This window comes from Eretmochelys imbricata, chromosome 11 (genome assembly GCF_965152235.1).
Source record: "Eretmochelys imbricata isolate rEreImb1 chromosome 11, rEreImb1.hap1, whole genome shotgun sequence".
Taxonomy (NCBI): domain Eukaryota; kingdom Metazoa; phylum Chordata; order Testudines; family Cheloniidae; genus Eretmochelys; species Eretmochelys imbricata.
The window spans coordinates 42565127-42583305 of NC_135582.1; the positions used below are offsets into that span (position 1 = coordinate 42565127).

At 39.7% G+C, this 18179-nt stretch overlaps 1 protein-coding gene across 1 annotated transcript in view; it reads right to left on the reverse strand.

Moving 5' to 3' along the window:
* CHN1 (chimerin 1) overlaps window positions 1-18179 on the reverse strand; it is a 155653-nt gene that overhangs the window by 36483 nt on the left and 100991 nt on the right. The gene's annotated exons all lie outside the window — the stretch shown is intronic.

Sequence of the window (18179 nt, forward strand, 5' to 3'; positions counted from 1 at the left end):
TATTTTTTGCTAACTATAAAGTGATGCTGGCAACTGGAACCAAACTGTATTAATGCTGAGCATAGCAGTCAGTGCAGATTGTTTTTCATTTATAATGACACTATTCTTGTCTTTGTTACATGTGTTTAACAAACTAATTCTACTGAGTGGAAGTGTCAGCTTTTTCTTCTCTCCAGTGGAGATCTCAGCACTTACAATGTACCCCACCAAGATCTCACCTCTTTAAATCATCTTTTCCACCCAAAGATCTGGGGATTAGACTTGCTGTTGCCCTGCACATTGCTATGTAGTTGTGCATATCAGCACAAAATGAGTGCAAAGTGGGTGTAAAATGCTACCAGGTCAGAAGGAAAGCATTTCACACCCATTTAGCATTTACATTTCCAAATTACAAGAATGCTAAGGGCACTGGAGGATCTGCTACGGTTGAGGCCCTGCATGCACAGACTTGACCAGCTAGCCAGGGTGCCATCCCCATTTACTCTTCCTCCTCCATCTAACTCCAACACTACAAGCACTCCACGCTCTGCAGTAGGGGAGAGAGATGACCAGCTTTTGTACTCACCAGTCTATGTATGATGCCTAAGACAAACAGGGATGTGAAGGCTGATGGGCAGAAGCTGTGTGGAGCCAACTGATGGGAGCTTTGAGAATCAAGCTGCTTGAGCAGGATTTTCTGATTTTCCTGCTTGGCCCATATCTCCTGCCAGGTTTGTAAAATATCCTGAACCTCAAATCCAGGCTGGTTTTGATGCCATACAGATGCTTTGCCCAATGCTACTGCTAGGACATTGCTTCTGAATAGCCATAAGCCAGCATGTTGGCTACAGGCTGCAGTTGTAATGCAGTGGCCACATAAGCAGTTCAGTTCAACTCCGACATGGGATTGGTTAGCCAGACTCTGAATACTGCTGCCTAAATTTCTTATTGGGATCTGTTCCTGCCATTACTCTATTGAAAAATAACTGTCCAACTGCTGCCAGGATCTATGGGTTTTAACCACTCCTCTCTGCAGCAGTATCTGGCCTTAGTTTTAACATACTTAATATGAATCAGTGTCCATTTCTTGTGCTCTCTTATCTCTGTCCTGGTTTGTAGAGCCACACATAATGGAATGGATGTGGTGGGGAGGGGATGGTCCCAGGCAAGTAGCAGTGGTCGGGAAAGGCTACCACAGCACATATGTGGAAGCAGGTGGGGAAGGAGATGCTCTCACAGGTGAGGTGGAAGCTGCATGGGCCATACAACTCACACACTTCTTCAGGGTGCTGAAATTCTAGGGCTTATCCCAGCCACAAATTTCTGGCTATGATGACACATCACAATTCCACCCCTAACCTGCCATAGCTGGCAGCATTCACTATTAAATAATAAGGTAAATCCACAACAGTGGTGTACATCTGTTCCAAAGGGCTCCCAGCGACAGCCAGCTCAGCAAAGGAGAGACTGGTCCTGGGAACCAAAGATCCGTCTCAGATGACACTGTAGAATACTAATGCCAGCAGGCCAGCCAACTAGCCCCCAACTTCCTCTTCACTTCACTCACCGCTTAAAAAAAATAAAATCACAGACACTGCTCTGAAGATGCACTGAACTAGCAAGAAAATAATATATTTTCCAGTTCCATTACTAGAAGAAATAAGCCAGCTATTCTTTAATGGTAAATTTGCACTCAGACAACATACAACGGTTAGTTCTTATAACACTATAAATAAATTATTTTACTTAAGAAGTAATATAAATCATTCTGATTTTTCCTTTTCATCCTTTGGCAAAGTCTGACATACTTTTTTCTTAGTTGTCAATTTCCTTTTTCCTATTTCTAAAAGACTAAAGTGTAACTGAAAATAAATCAGAGTCACATTAGTAGAAAATGATGTCTGGATCCTAGAAAATTAAATCTAGAGAACACCAATAAAAAGGTAAACAAAACCACGCAACAGGGAAAGGTCACCCTCTCACTGCTGTAATTATGAAAAAGGTTTGTAATCTGAAAAGTAGCTTTAAGATAAAGTAGTGTTAGAATTAAAATGCATTGTTAGAAAAATCTACCTACAACTGGTTATTAGTCTTGCATAAAGTAGCTTCACATTGTTTACTGCAAGGTATTTTCTGATGATTAAACATACACACACACACAGAGATACAAATACTGCTGATACCTTATACCTGTATTTTTTATATTGTATATGATGTAATTTTTACATCCAATCAAACTATGTTAAACAAAGTTGCAAAGTCAAGCATTAAAAAATTAGGGAAAATAGTATGTGATCATGAAATTAAAGACTCCTATGTATATGCACAAGAGGTCAAAATTAAGATTGCACAGGAAACCTTATTTCTGGCAGTTCCTAACTGAATACTTGGCTTTGCAACCTTAATGTTCTTTTATTGCAGGTTTTTTTATGTTATTTCCTACTTTAAAAAAAACTGAAAAAACAAAACTTCCATTATGCGAAGCCATATTGACCCACAGCTTGGGTCATTAGCAGGATTCAGACCTATAGACCTCTACCACACGAGCTAACAGACTGAGTAACTATTAGTAGGCTTCAGAGTGGTAGCCATGTTAGTCTGTATCAGCAAAAACAATGAGGAGTCTTTGTGGCACCTTAGAAACTAACACATTTATTTGGGCAAAATCTTTTGTGGGCTAGAACCCACTTCATCAGATGCATGGAGTAGGAAATACAGGAGCAGGTATAAATACATGAAAAGATGTGAATTGCCTTACCAAGTGTCAGAGTAGCAGCCGTGTTAGTCTGTATCCGCAAAAAGAAAAGGAGCACTTGTGGCACCTTGGAGACAAACACATTTATTTGAGCATAAGCTTTCATGAGCTACAGCTCACTTCATCGGCATGCATCCGATGAAGTGAGCTGTAGCTCATGAAAGCTTATGCTCAAATAAATTTGTTAGTCTCTAAGGTGCCACAAGTACTCCTTTTCTTCTTACCAAGTGTGAGGTTAGTCTGACTTTGCAACGTTGTTTAACATAGGTTAGACTAACCTCATACTTCGTAAGGCAATTCACATCTTTTCATGTATTTATACCTGCTCCTGTATTTTACACTCCATGCATCTGATGAAGTGGGTTCTAGCCCACAAAGGCTTATGCCCAAATAAATTTGTTAGTCTCTAAGGTGCCACAAGGACTCCTCACTGTTTTTATTAGTAGGCTGTTATCCTCTATGTGGACCAGCCACTAGAGTGAATAGATGAGATACACTCTTTACCAGTGGGCTTTATAGGTATTTGCTGTAGGGAAGTGTTGTTTAGTGGCTAAGGATCCTACTGCTCCTGTGCCCTTAGCCTGTTTGTCCCCTTTTCTCCTAGCCACCCCACCCCAGCTCCTGCCCTGTCTTCCCCTCTGTTCCTACTCTCTCTGCTACCCCTCAGCCGCCTGCCTCCCTCTCCTCCTTTCTGCCCCTCCACCCATTGGCTCTTGCCCTCCCTCTGCTCCCATCCACCCCATAGCTCCTGCACCCCTCTCCCACCTCCCACAGCTCCTGCCACACTCCCCTCTGCTTCTACCCTACCTCCCATCCTCTGGCTCCCTCCATCAGTGTGGCCCCTTCTTTGCTCCTGAAACCATGACCTCTTATCACAGTGCATTTCTTACCAACATACAAGGATCGTTGTGCTCTTTTTTCTTTTATTTGTGAAGTCCTTTGTACTGTTGCAGTATTAGCTACTCTGGTTTTTCCTGTGACCTGGTTTTTCTAAATAAGATTTAATTAGGCTATATACACTTATTTTTGCTAGTCTCAGAACCAGTGAGATCTTATTTTACTATGTATCATCTACAGAAATGTTTTGTACAGTGTTCCATTGCTTACAATGCACTCTAATGTGTACCTTTCCGAGGAACAGTCACGTTATAAAGCTTAACTCAGTCACCACATAATAAAATAGGTATCATACATGATATTTTTCTAAAATGGTAAGCCAACACATTCAGTGCGTATTAAATAATAAAATAAAACTACTCAATGGGAAATTATGATAATAGACCATTCCAGATGCATAGATAAGCTCTCTAAAATCAGAAAATGCCAAAGTCAAGCTCATGTGGGCAGCCTTTCCTCTCGCTCCTTGTGCATGTTCATTATAATAGAGTGTTCAGTATTAGGACCACCTGGGTCCTCTTTAAAATACAATATCATACTATTTCTTACAACCTTAGATATACATTTGTTATATCTTTCAGTTTTTGTCATTCTCACAGGTATTTTTACTCTTGTAATGATTCAATATACTTTTATTGATTTAGACTTTGTATATAATAAATTCTCTGTACTCTAAGGAATGTATTTTAATAATAGTCAGCAGCTATATTATATACATTTTCTTTACAATCAGCAGCACAGCCTCCCTTACACATATGTCAGGGAATGAGATTTTAAAAGAAACCTGATTTGCTATGCACTTAGCCACCTTCTAGTGTTCTCACTAAATAGCTAAGTTAGACATGCACATATGTGCAGAAAATCTTTCCTTGCCTGCACACTTTATGAGTGTATTTTATGGCTCAGTACACAATTTTCAAAGGGTAATAAATCGGTCAAATTACTAAACCAAGCCCCAATTTTCTCCTGTACAATACTAGGCATTTTTCCTTACTGAAGGCTATCTCCAAATCTCATTTTCCAAGGCATTTCAGCTATAGGCTTGTTCCAAAATGGTCACAAAGTTTTGACTGTTTGGGATTTGTGACCAGTTTATTTTTTTTCACCATCCTTGAATGTGATTTTTTTTTTGAATTCAGGATTTCCAGACAGTTTACCTACAGATAAGAGATGATGCACAGAAAATCTCAGCCTGTAAAGTGGCATATTTAGAAAATTATGAGCAACTAAAAACAGGATATTAGAATGGAAAGCATAATGAAACCCGAACTACCAAGATTGGGGTTGTCATTTGTCCTGCTATAATATCACATCTGAACACAGCTCCAACACAGAATGTTGCTTTACAAAAATAAACACTGTCCCAACCTCTCATATCAATATGTAACATCTCTAAATACAATGCATTTCTGCAGAAAGATATCTTCAAGAAAAATAAAATATTTCCACAGTTATACTGTGTAACTGCTGCATCCACACTCTGAAGATATTGAAACATATTTATTCTGTCTGTAACTCTGATTGAGTTTACAGCTACTCAGAGATGAATTTGCTTTTACAGCTGGCTAAAAAATGAAAATCTATTATTGAGACAAATTTTGGAATGCCAGATATTTTCATTTTGAAATGATCCAGATGGACCCATTGTTAGTTTTTAAAAGATTTATTGTGAAATTTGTTTTCCATTTTTTTGTAAACTTTTATCAAAAATGTTATTGAAATGGTTAACATTTTTCATGTCAAAAATGTAGATAATCATTTACATTTTGACGTTTTCCATATTTTTTTTGATAAAATCCAAAAAACATGCAACTTTTCATGAAATTTTTGATAATGTCAACAATGTTCCACAAAAAACTTTGTTTTTTTAAAAATAGGCCATTTAAAATAAAAAACATTAAAAACCATTCATACAGCTCTATTTGTGCTGTAAAATTCAACCTTAATTCTATCTTTCACATGTAATCCTTTAATTGAAAAAATAATTAATAAACCCAAAACTAAGCTAAAAATAGGAGATAAGCCATTAAAATTTGTTGTGCAGTTTTGCATAAAGCATGAATTGTGTTTTGTATTACTATTTTATGCATTACAGCTGGAGAATATTAATGTTATAATTTTGTAAGAATTTTATATTCATGATAGTATAAAAGATGGTAAGATTTAGAAATATGAAATATTATGCTATAAGTTTTACTTGAACACAGTTCTCATACACAAATAAACACACTTCTAAAATCAAAAAGATCTTCACACATAATATTTATATTAAAAAGTTGTTATTCTGCGAACTTAGTTTTACAACCCTCCAATCACTATAGCTGACTTCAGTTTTGGGACAGTCTGGTATATTAGCTTTGGTTTATTTTGTTACTACAAACATGATTTGTTTTAAGTTTACTTAGATGCAAGTTATCAAAACTGGCCTTTATAAATAAAACAAAAAATAAAATAAAAAAGTAGAAAGTGCAGACTGTCAAAAACAGTCCACGGTGACTGTTTATCTCTATTACTAACTCTAAGCCAAAAATAGCTAATATTTTCTGTGCTGGAGAACAATAGAATCATAGAAATGAAGGGCTGGAAGGGACTCAAGAAGTCATCAAGTCCAGCCCCCTACGCTGAGGCAGGACCAAGTACACCTGATACTATACTGAACAGTAAAGGATACTGAGAAGTATTCCCCTATGCACAATACTGCAAACAATTTTATTCCTGTATCATTATATTACATGATACATTAGAAGCAAGTACTACAAATACATTAGAAGCAAGACGAGGACTAAGGACAGAATAGGCCGCTTGCTCAGTGAGGACAGAATAGGCCCATTACTCAATGAGGGGGGAAATATAACAGGAAATGTGGAAATGGCAGAAGTGCTAAATGACGTTTTTGTTTCACCAAAAAATTTAGTAGCGATTGGAAGTCTAACATAGTGAATCCCAGTGAAAATGAGGTAGGATCTAAGGCTAAAATAGGGAAATAATGAGTTAAAAATTACTTAGACAAGTTAGATGTCTTCAAGTTGGCAGGGCCTGATGAAATGCATCCTAGAAAACACAAGGAGCTGACTGAGGCGCTATCTAAGCAATTAGCGATTATGTTAAAAAACTCATGGAAGATGGGAGAGATTCCAAAGGCCTGGAAGAGGACAAATATAGTGCCAACCCATAAAAAGGGAATATGGACAACTGGGGAATTACAGACCAGTCAGCTTAACATCTGTACTCAGAAAGATAATGGAACAAATAATTAAGCAATCAATTTGCAAACACCTAGAAGATAAAATGACAAATAACAGTTGGCATGGATTTGTCAAGAACAAATCATGTCAAACCAACCAAATAGCTTTCTTTGACAGAGTGACAAGCCTAGTGGTTGTGGGGAAGCAGTAGATGTACTTTAGTAAGGCTTTTGATACCGTTTTGCAAGACCTTCTCATAAACAAACTAGGGAAATATAGCCTAGATGGAACTACTATAATGTGGGTGCATAACTGGTTGAAAAATCATTCCCAGAGAGTAGTTATCAGTGATTCACAGTCAAGCTGGAAGGGCATATCAAGTGGGGTTCACTGGGGACTGGTTCTGGATCCGGTTCTGTTTAATATCTTCATCAATATATTAGATAACGGCATAGAGAGTACACTTATAAAGTTTGCAGACAATACGAAGCTGAGAAGGATTTCAAGTGCTTTGGAAGATCAGATTAAAATTCAAAATGATCTGGACAAACTCGAGAAATGGTCTGAAGTAAATAGGATAAAATTCAATAAGGACAAATGCAAAGTACTCCACGTAGGAAGGAAAGGAGTACTTGTGGCACCTTAGAGACTAACCAATTTATTTGAGCATGAGCTTTCGTGAGCTACAGCTCACTTCATCAGATGCATACCGTGGAAACTGCAGCAGACTTTATATATACACAGAGAATATGAAACAATACCTCCTCCCACCCCACTGTCCTGCTGGTAATAGCTTATCTAAAGTGAGCAACAGGTTAGGCCATTTCCAGCACAAATCCAGGTTTTCTCACCCTCCACGCCCCCACACAAATTCACTCTCCTGCTGGTGATAGCCCATCCAAAGTGACAACTCTTTACACAATGTGCATGATAATCAAGTTAGGCCATTTCCTGCACAAATCCAGGTTCTCTCACTCCCTCACCCCCCTCCAAAAACCCACCCCCATACACACACAAACTCACTCTCCTGCTGGTAATAGCTCATCCAAACTGACCACTCTCCAAGTTTAAATCCAAGTTAAACCAGAACATCTGGGGGGGGGGGGGGGTAGGAAAAAACAAGAGGAAAGCTGTAGCTCACGAAAGCTCATGCTCAAATAAATTGGTTAGTCTTTAAGGTGCCACAAGTACTCCTTTTCTTTTTGCGAATACAGACTAACACGGCTGTTACTCTGAAACACGTAGGAAGGAACAATCAGTAGCATACATACAAAATGGGAAATGACTTCCTAGGAAGGAGTACTGCGGAAAGAGATTTGGGGGTTATAGTGGATCACAAACTAAATATGAGTCAACAGTATAATGCTGTTGCAAAAAAAAAAGAACATCATTCTGAGATATATTAGCAGGAGTGTTGTAAGCAAGACACAAAAAGTAATTTTTCCATTCTACTCTGCGCTGATAAGGCCCTCAAGTAGAAGTAGAGTACTGTGTCTAGTTCTGGGTACCACATTTCAGGGAAGATGTGGACAAATTGGAGAAAGTCCAGAGGAAAGCAACAAAAATGATTAAAGGTCTAGAATTGGGTTTGTTTAGTCTGCAGAAGAGAAGATGGAGGGGACACATGATAACAGTTTTCAAGTGGATAAAAGTTTTTTACAAGGAGCAGGGAGAAAACTGTTCTTGTTACATCTGAGGCTAGGACAAGAAGCAATGTAGCAAAGGAGATTTGGGCTGGACAGTAGAAAAAACTTCTAACTGTCAGGGTAGTTAAATACTGGAACAAATTGCCTAGGGAGATTATGGAATCTCTGTCATTGTCTAACCTGTTCTTAAAAACCTCCAAACATCTTTCAGAAATGGTCTAGTTATTACTACTCCTGCCTTGAGTGCAGGGGAATGGACTAGATGACCTCCTGAGGTCCCTTCTAGTCCTTCACTCCTATGATTCTACTATTTTCAATTTAGAAGAAATTCAACTTTATTTTTAAGTACAAATGCATGATTGAGCAAAGCAAGATACTTTTTCAACTGCCAAACTAAAAACTACATTTCCTTTTTTTTTTTTTAAGTTATGTTGATATAGATGCCTGGGTCCCACAATGGTGTAAATCCAGAGTACTTACACTAAAGCCAGTGGTTCTGGACCTGCATGACCCCATTAACTTCAATGGAGTTACTCAGCATTTAATGAAGTCAGAAACTGGCCCACTGAATCTTTAGAAACAGAGGGAGGGGGAATTCCAGGGATTTCCTTAAAGTTTTTTTTTCCAAGTGTAAGTATTTCCAAAGAACTTTATGGAAAAGTTTTAGAATGAACGTAGCTGCCATTTCAGTGCTAAATCCCACACTGCAATGGCTTAGTTTTGAAAGTAATTGCCACAACCTTATTCATACTGAATAACCAAGACACTGTGCAACACTTGACACTATCCTGGCAATAAATCTTCTGTGGAAGCCCAACACAGAATACTCCTATGCCCTTGAGTGGGGCAGCACTGCAGGCCCATTCCCCTATTGAGGGCCCAGGGCCTGGTGTTCTCCAACACCATGTTTCATGCACCAGGAGATTGGCACCTCCACTGTGTAACTGACCCTCTTTGTCTTGCATGAAACTGGTCTAACCCACTGATGTCCCCTGTGTCCCTGGAAAATAGCCTTAACTCACAGGTTACTCCCGTAATGGGATGCCTCCCCCACGATGGGTGTATTTAATTAGTTAAATCGTCTACTCCGGCCTTTCCCTTATAGGCAACGACTACCAATCCAGAGGCACAAAGCAAGCTGTGACAGCAGAACAAAGGCAGAGTTGTTACCAAGCTGGATGTGAGTAAGACAAGATAAATCACAAACACTCATCATAGTAAAAGGATAGTCAGGAAGTTAAATTAAGACCGTCACCTCACTCTTAACTCATACTGCTATGAGGAGAGAAGTGCAGCAATGAGTTAAAACTAAAACATAAGCCTGTACACTTAGTTTCTTCACTTCTGACCGCTCAAAAATCACTATCACTTACTCGGGCACAGAGGGGGATCAAATGGGGGAAAATGCCAGCCAACCACAGCAAATAAGTGCAGGAGGGAGGGGCAGAGGAATATAGAGCATGACAGACATACTCTCTCCCTTCCCTTCAGATAGCAAAAACCACTCTGTGTGAAAGCCACGTAGCTAGGGCTCAGTGGATTTTTTTTGAGGGACACACTTTTGCCAGTTGTTGGGGTAGCAAAGTTGGGTGCATCAAGGGGGCATTGTCCTCTGCAAAATGGTGGGATTTTCCAGAGGAAAACCCCTCAGAATTAATGCTGCCTCTTGCAACATTCATTTTCAATCAATAACTTCTACAGCGCCCCCAGCAGGAGCTTGATCCTGGAAGATGCTGAGCACAGGATGAATATTAATCATGGAGCAGGTCCTCAAGGAATCAATCCTGAAGTACTTACATGAGAGGAAAGTGATCAGGAACAGTCAGCATGGATTCACCAAGGGAAGGTCATGCCTGACTAATCTAATCGCCTTCTATGATGAGATTACTGGTTCTGTGGATGAAGGGAAAGCAGTGGATGTATTGTTTCTTGACTTTAGCAAAGCTTTTGACACGGTCTCCCACAGTATTCTTGTCAGCAAGTTAAAGTACGGGCTGGATGAATGCACTATAAGGTGGGTAGAAAGTTGGCTAGATTGTCGGGCTCAACGGGTAGTGATCAATGGCTCCATGTCTAGTTGGCAGCCGGTGTCAAGTGGAGTGGCCCAGGGGTCAGTCCTGGGGCCGGTTTTGTTCAATATCTTCATAAATGATCTGGAGGATGGTGTGGATTGCACTCTCAGCAAATTTGTGGATGATACTAAACTGGGAGGAGTGGTTGATACGCTGGAGGGCAGGGATAGGATACAGAGGGACCTAGACAAATTGGAGGATTGGGCCAAAAGAAATCTGATGAGGTTCAATAAGGATAAGTGCAGGGTCCTGCACTTAGGACGGAAGAACCCAATGTACAGCTACAGACTAGGGACCGAATGGCTAGGCAGCAGTTCTGCGGAAAAGGACCTAGGGGTGACAGTGGACGAGAAGCTGGATATGAGTCAGCAGTGTGCCCTTGTTGCCAAGAAGGCCAATGGCATTTTGGGATGTATAAGTAGGGGCATAGCGAGCAGATCGAGGGACGTGATCGTCCCCCTCTATTCGACATTGGTGAGGCCTCATCTGGAGTACTGTGTCCAGTTTTGGGCCCCACACTACAAGAAGGATGTGGATAAATTGGAGAGAGTCCAGCGAAGGGCAACAAAAATGATTAGGGGTCTGGAACACATGACTTATGAGGAGAGGCTGAGGGAACTGGGATTGTTTAGTCTGCAGAAGAGAAGAATGAGAGGGGATTTGATAGCTGCTTTCAACTACCAGAGGTGGTTCCAGAGAGGATGGTTCTAGACTATTCTCAGTGGTAGAGGAGGACAGGACAAGGAGTAATGATCTCAAGTTGCAGTGGGGGAGGTTTAGGTTGGATATTAGGAAAAACTTCTTCACTAGGAGGGTGGTGAAACACTGGAATGCATTACCTAGGGAGGTGGTAGAATCTCCTTCCTTAGAAGTTTTTAAGGTCAGGCTTGACAAAGCCCTGGCTGGGATGATTTAATTGGGGATTGGTCCTGCTTTGAGCAGGGGGTTGGACTAGATGACCTCCTGAGGTCCCTTCCAACCCTGATATTCTATGATTCTATGATTAAGGCAATATGGGGACTGAAGCACATCACAACACAGCACCCATGGCCTCCCTCCCACATTAGAAGGCAGTAGCAGAGTGATAGGGACGATATGCTTCAGTGGGGCTACTCACATACTTCAAATTAAGCACATGCTAATGTACTTTGCTGGATCAGGGTTAAGGTTCTCAGCACCTTGCAGGACAGAGCCCTAGAAGAGGACATTGTGCAACTACCAATTAGTTCAGTCACAGCCAACATGGCCAGCAGTCGAGCCAGAGATTGGCAGAGTACATGGAGGTCTTTGGTTCACGTGGATACCCTTCGGAACTACAGATGTTAAAAGAACGGGCAGGCTCTCCCTAAACATAACTACTCTGCCTGGGCCTCCCGGCCACACCAGGGTTGCAGTGCCAGGGCAGAGGGTGCTGCGGTGTGTGGTCAGTGCCCCCTCGACAGAGCAAGGCAGCGGCAGCGCTGGTCAAAGATTTTGGGCTCCTCCCATGAGTCTGGGTCTTAGGTATGTGCCCAGTTTGTCGATGTGTTAAGCCAGCTCCGGCCACATCTCCAGTTGTTTTTTTTTAAATGAGTTCCAGGATATGACAGCAATATTCACTATAGCGCAGACTACTTTTCCTTAATACAGTCACATTTTTAGGAAGATAATACAAAATCAATATTGTTGTTGCATCGTTACAGAATTTAAAAAATAGTAAATAGTTAATTTACTATTAAATAAAAATAGTGTGTGTGTAGTGTCTCTACACACACACACACACACACTCTCATTCACTCACTCAGTATATGTAATAGTGGGTCTAACCCCCCTCCCCAAAAAAGACAAAATGCAGTTGGTGGGTCGCTACAGCAAAAAGTTTGGGAATCACTGGGATAAGGCATCTTTTCCAATCCTTCAGTTATTCTCATGGCTCTTCTCTTCTCTGATTCATCTCCAATTTAACAACATCCTTCTTGAATGGGGACACCAGAACTGGACACAGTATTCCAGTAGCAGTTGCACAAATGACAAATGCAGAGGTGATAGAACCTCCTTACTCCTATTCAGTATTCCCCTGTTTACACACCCAATGATTGCACAGTGTTGCACAGATGACCACAGTGTTGCACTGGGATCCCATGTATCCAGTATAAGCCCCCAAATCTTTTGCAGAGCGACCACTTCACAGATGACATTGTGATATCCTGTAAGTATGGCCTACATTGTTTGCCCATGGATGTCTGATCTTACATTTGGCTGTACTGAAACACATATTGTTTGCTTGAACCCAGCTTACCAAGCGACAGTGAATTTACAACCACTTGCACCCAAAGCATGACACTTTTCACTGCTCCATGAATCTAGTGATCTGAGACACCAGTCACTTGAATAACTAAGTAATTAAACAGTCTTTAGAAATAGGTATATAAGCATCGCCTTAAACACCACTCAACTAAAGTACATAGCGTACAAAATGGAGCAGCACTTCAATTTCTTGGGTGAATAACCAAGGGTCCTATATTTCTTCTTCATAATCTGGAATGGCTGATATAGGGAAGAAGCACATATTTTCTATGCACTTCAGAGCCCAGATTCTTATACCGTGATGATCACCATAGTACCTGAGCACCTTCTAGTAAGTAGCGTATTAAGCAGTGTTTGTTCTCTCATCCTCTTCCGCTTGCACGTTTAAAGCTAGAGAAGGCAAGGTCAAAGAACTACACCTTGCACTTGGAGCAGAAAGTGGTGATGTTTGTGACGGCCTTAGCTTTGAGGGAGGGTCCACAGGGTTCATTTCAGTCTTGGAATGGCCTGTGAGAAAGCTGTCTCCAGCACCAATGAGCATTACCGAGTTGACTTCACCCATAGTAGAACATGGCTAGGCAGGCATTGAGCTAGGACAGTTGCCTACTGCACAAATTTGCTTGTTTCACTATTACTTCATCCACCCTTTCCCACACACATGTATTTCATTCACCTTGTCACAAACCAGGACTATGAGATGTCTGGGTCAGGGACTGTCTTTTTACTTCATGCCTGTACAGTGCCTAGCACAATGGGCTCCTGATTGAGGCATTGAGGTGCTAGTATAATACAAATGGTAAATAACTACCACCTACAGATACTATTCTGGAAAGTTCTTGCCTGGGGCAACAGCATCCTGAAAGGAGTCACGGCAGCCATGTGACCCTAATTAACTGCCTTGACTGAGCACATTGGCACCTCCTCTACCCTCACTTTCTATTTTGTCAACTTATTCTCTTTTTTTCAGCTAATGGCATTACATTTATCTATCGTTTTCTTTTATTTCCTTCTCCTGCCCCTCTGCCTTCTCCTGTCTGTGGGGATCTGCATCACTGTGATCAAGAGACAACTGACATTTATTTCAGCGAGGTATTATCCCTCACAAAAATTTCTTGGACTATGATTCCTCACGGCAAATTTTATCCCAGAATGTACTTTTAAGCCATTTACAAAGCCCACAGCACAACATGCTCTAGCTTAGGGATAACAGTCATAATCTAATGAAAAGCAGAAACTGCATTAACAGTAATCTTTCATCAAATGTCCATTATCAGTAATATACCACATTCGATAATCAAAGAAAATCAGGGCTATAAAACAAATATTCAAATTCCACCTTAGTTAGTACTAAAATTCCACCTTATTTAGTACTAAAAACCTTAGAGGAAAATTATGATTTATTTCTGGAATGTCCCACAATATGCTAAACAATTTCCAAATAAAAAAGAAGGCACAATTCCTGCACCTTGAAGAGTTTACACAGATCCTTTTGTCATATATGGTTCCTTTTGTCAAGAACCCCAATAATTCTCAAATATTTACAAATAGTAAAATTTCTGATGGTGACAAATTTTTATGGAAAAATTATTAATTTACAACACTGTTCTTATCTGATCTACTCCAGAGCCATGTTCTCATAAGCAGTTTTTACATGAAAACCCTACATATTTTTTTAATTAAAGAAATTAAATTTGGGATAATAATTGTTTGGTCCACAGAGCTCTCTTTGATTTGAGTTAATTTGCAGTATTCATGGAATAGGAGGCTCAGAGCTGGATATAATGTGTGCAGGCATTATGCACGTTTCTTTTTATCTCTTGTTAATATTTTCTTACCTCATGCATAATATTTCACATCCACATCAGTCTTCTCATGGCAGTCTGCATTCTGCCCCTTATATTAGCCTTTTTTTGTTCTGTATAATAATTCAATCTAGAATGATTCAATACACTTTGTAATTGAAAACTGCAGCTCATTAATTTCTAAACATTCTTTGTATTTCATGCTACACCTGTTCTTTTGGCACAGCCAGTATTCTGAATTCATCCATATCCTCCGGAGTAAGCTATGTTGCTAAGATACATGTGTTGTCACAGTTTTCCCCTCCAACATACTTTCAGTTCGTGATCATACTTGTTTAGCATAATTAAGACTGAAAAGTGCTAACCCCTCTAATCCTTTCTAAAATAATCCTGGATATAACCCCAGTAATCAAGATGAGTTTATAGTTTTAAAATACTTTTATTACAATTTTTTTTTGAGTTGTAACATTTTCAGGTAACATTTTTGCAGATCATAATGTGATTTCATCGTCATTCTGAAGTCCCTTGTTGATCATCCAACACTGAAAAGAGCTCGGAACTATGGTGGTCCAAAGTGTTTATCAGCACTTCCCCAGGCCCTGATCCTGCATTTCCTGAGTGCAGGATTCTGCATGGGTGCAGCTGCGCCTGCACTCAGTGAATTGCTAGATCAAGCTCAAGATTGACTTTCAGACAAGGCTACAGTGCAGAATCAAAAAAAGGGATCAGATTCTGCTCAAGCATCAAATCCTATTTGCCTTAATGTTCTCGGTTACACTCATGTAACTCAGGAATTACAACTGACTTTAACCATGTTATTTCTGATTTAAATCTGGAGTAAATGAGATAAGAGTTTGATTCAAAATCTCCAGCAGTGGAACTACATTCTAAAGAAGTCTCAGAAATCAAGCCCTTAGGTTATCTATAACTCACTAAGAGGTATAAACATGTGCCCAAACTGAGCTCAGAAAGCGCATGTCTACACTTACCGTGGATTGATGCTGTGCCGAGTGATCCACCAGGGGTAGATTTAGTGGGTCTAGTGAAGAAGACCCACTAAATCAACCGCTTATCACTCTCCCGTCAATTCCGGTACTCCACAGGAATGAGAAGCATAAGATAAGTCGATGGCAGAGTTTCTCCCGTTGACCCAGTGCAGTGTAGAAACCACAATAAGTCAACCTAAGCTTTGTTGAATCCAGCTACGTTATTCATGTACCTGGAGTTGCGTAACTTAGGTTGACTTAACCCCGTAGTGTAGACCTGCCCAGAGACTATTCAGGTACTGAACATTAGGCATGTACTTAGGTCTCTTGTTAAATATAGGCCCTACCTCAGATACAAGAAGAAAATGGAAAGATAAAAGAGGGGGAGGAATGAAGAGAATTACTAATTGCAGGGAGCTTCCTTTCACCACAGTGAAATACAATATTTATCATAGTGTTAAAATTGTAAAGTATGGAAAATAAAGCAGAGACAAAACAAAGAAAGTTTCTCCCTTACAAAGAAAATTAGAAAATAAATGAAAAGATGAAAAATCCTTCTCAGGTCTGTAACTTCTAATGGGAGTCAGGTTTTATTACACTGTTCAGATGCTTTTTGTTCTCTTCTAGTTGCTGCTCCCACAAAATAACCTTGCTGGCTTTGGTAACTGGTGCTTTGGAAACTTTGGTGGTTTCTTGGTTTCGAACTAGATTAGCAGGCACTAGTGAGTCCAAAAGTAGAGCAACTAATATCCTAGACTTACAAAACCAGTCAGTCTATGTCCTATTTGAATGGTTCAATTCCTCTCCACCCCCATATATATTAGTCTTCTTTCCCATTTACTACTGCTTTGTCTCCCGTGTTACTCTTTTAAATTTTCCTGCCATGTGAGTGTTTATGTGAGAGGGCAGCAAACTCACCCAGGTTTCTGGTTGAAGTTATGGCCACTAGGAATTCCCACTCCAAGAGTCAGCAATTCCAGGGATGAAGAAACTATCATCTCAAAAGGGGAAAAAACAGCAATTCTGAAACAAATTTAAATAGCTTCTTCATTTTAAAACTGTATCATTCTGAAAATGGGCTGCCACCAACCCATTTCTCCATCAGAGGTTTGTGCTAAATTAGGGTACATATATTGTTGTTTGGCTTAGGAAAAAAGTCAGTGTGCAGCCAGAGTAGATCGTTTCTATCTGAATGGTGTTTTTTGTTTATTTTTTTTTATATTCATTGGCACAAGTCTTTCTTGAAACATGACTTTCAGATGAAGCCCAGGAAACCTACCACTCGTAGGATCCTACTGGCAATACAAAAATCTGGCATTTCATTTGGAATTTGAGGTAAAACATCTTTGGAAAGAATATTTTGTTCTTCTGAACACCAAGACACATTGATGTTAAAAATCCATGCTTAAAAAAATTTCATTTTTACAACTCATCTATTAGGATTAAACTAAATACTGAACCAACAGATGTGTTTTCTTCTGCTTATTCAGCCAAGTTATTTCCCCTTTTTATCTTATCCAGGCTCTTTTTAATTATCATTTTTCCAGACTAGAAGTAAAAACAAACCCCCCCCCCAAAACCCCACTCTTCTCTTGTTTTAATACTGCTAATATCAATCAACATTTTAAGTGGTTGAAACTACATAAAATAGATAAGCTTATTATTGTTTTGATTCTCAGCTTTAAAAGTAGCTTAAGAGAATTAACCCATAGCCCCAACATAAGTTATTCAGTAGCTGCTAGCATACCAACTTGCTGAGCAAAGCATCTGTCTTAAAATCTTCTGTTTATTGTAAAGGTGGTTGTCAGTTCAGAGGTCTTTTGTCAGTTTCAAAGCACCAAGCTGCAGGTTTGAATGCTAACAGCATTTGGAATTTGAAGTGAATTTGAATGAAAAGCTGTCATTTAGGATCTGAAAAATTTCAGCTCCATGAAAAATACAAATATACATGATGTTACTTTCAATTTTCATGCATTTGTATTGAACACATTGCTACTTTAAGCTGATTCTGAGTCACAGCAATGTTAGAATGCAAATGTACCTCACTTCCATATTGGCTTTGGTAACTGCTTCATGATAACTTTTTCTGCACTGTAAAATCACCCAAAACACTCCTCACCCAATAACATTTGAGACGTGATATAATCCATTATTAAACACTTCCCAACCATGTTTAAATTTAGTATAGAAACAGACAATATAACCTTTCATCTCCATATTCATCTGCTCTTGCCTAGGAAAGAGAAAAGCTGCTTGGCTCTTTAAATGCTACTACCCCTGATTCACACACTGAAAACTAAGAACATACACCCAGTAATAAAGTTTAATGTGGGACATTATACTCGGCAATAAACACCCAAATCCTATAGACATACCAGTTTCTTATTCTGTGCTTTGATGCAATATCCATCTAACAATTGATATAACTATCATTAACTGAATGCAGTATACAAGAATATCTAGTATAATTTGATCATCTGGGCCTTGATCCTGCAAATATGTTAGCTTGTGGTTAACTTTATGCACATGGCTAGCCCCACTAAAAGCCAGGAATACCGATGCTGAGGGGTC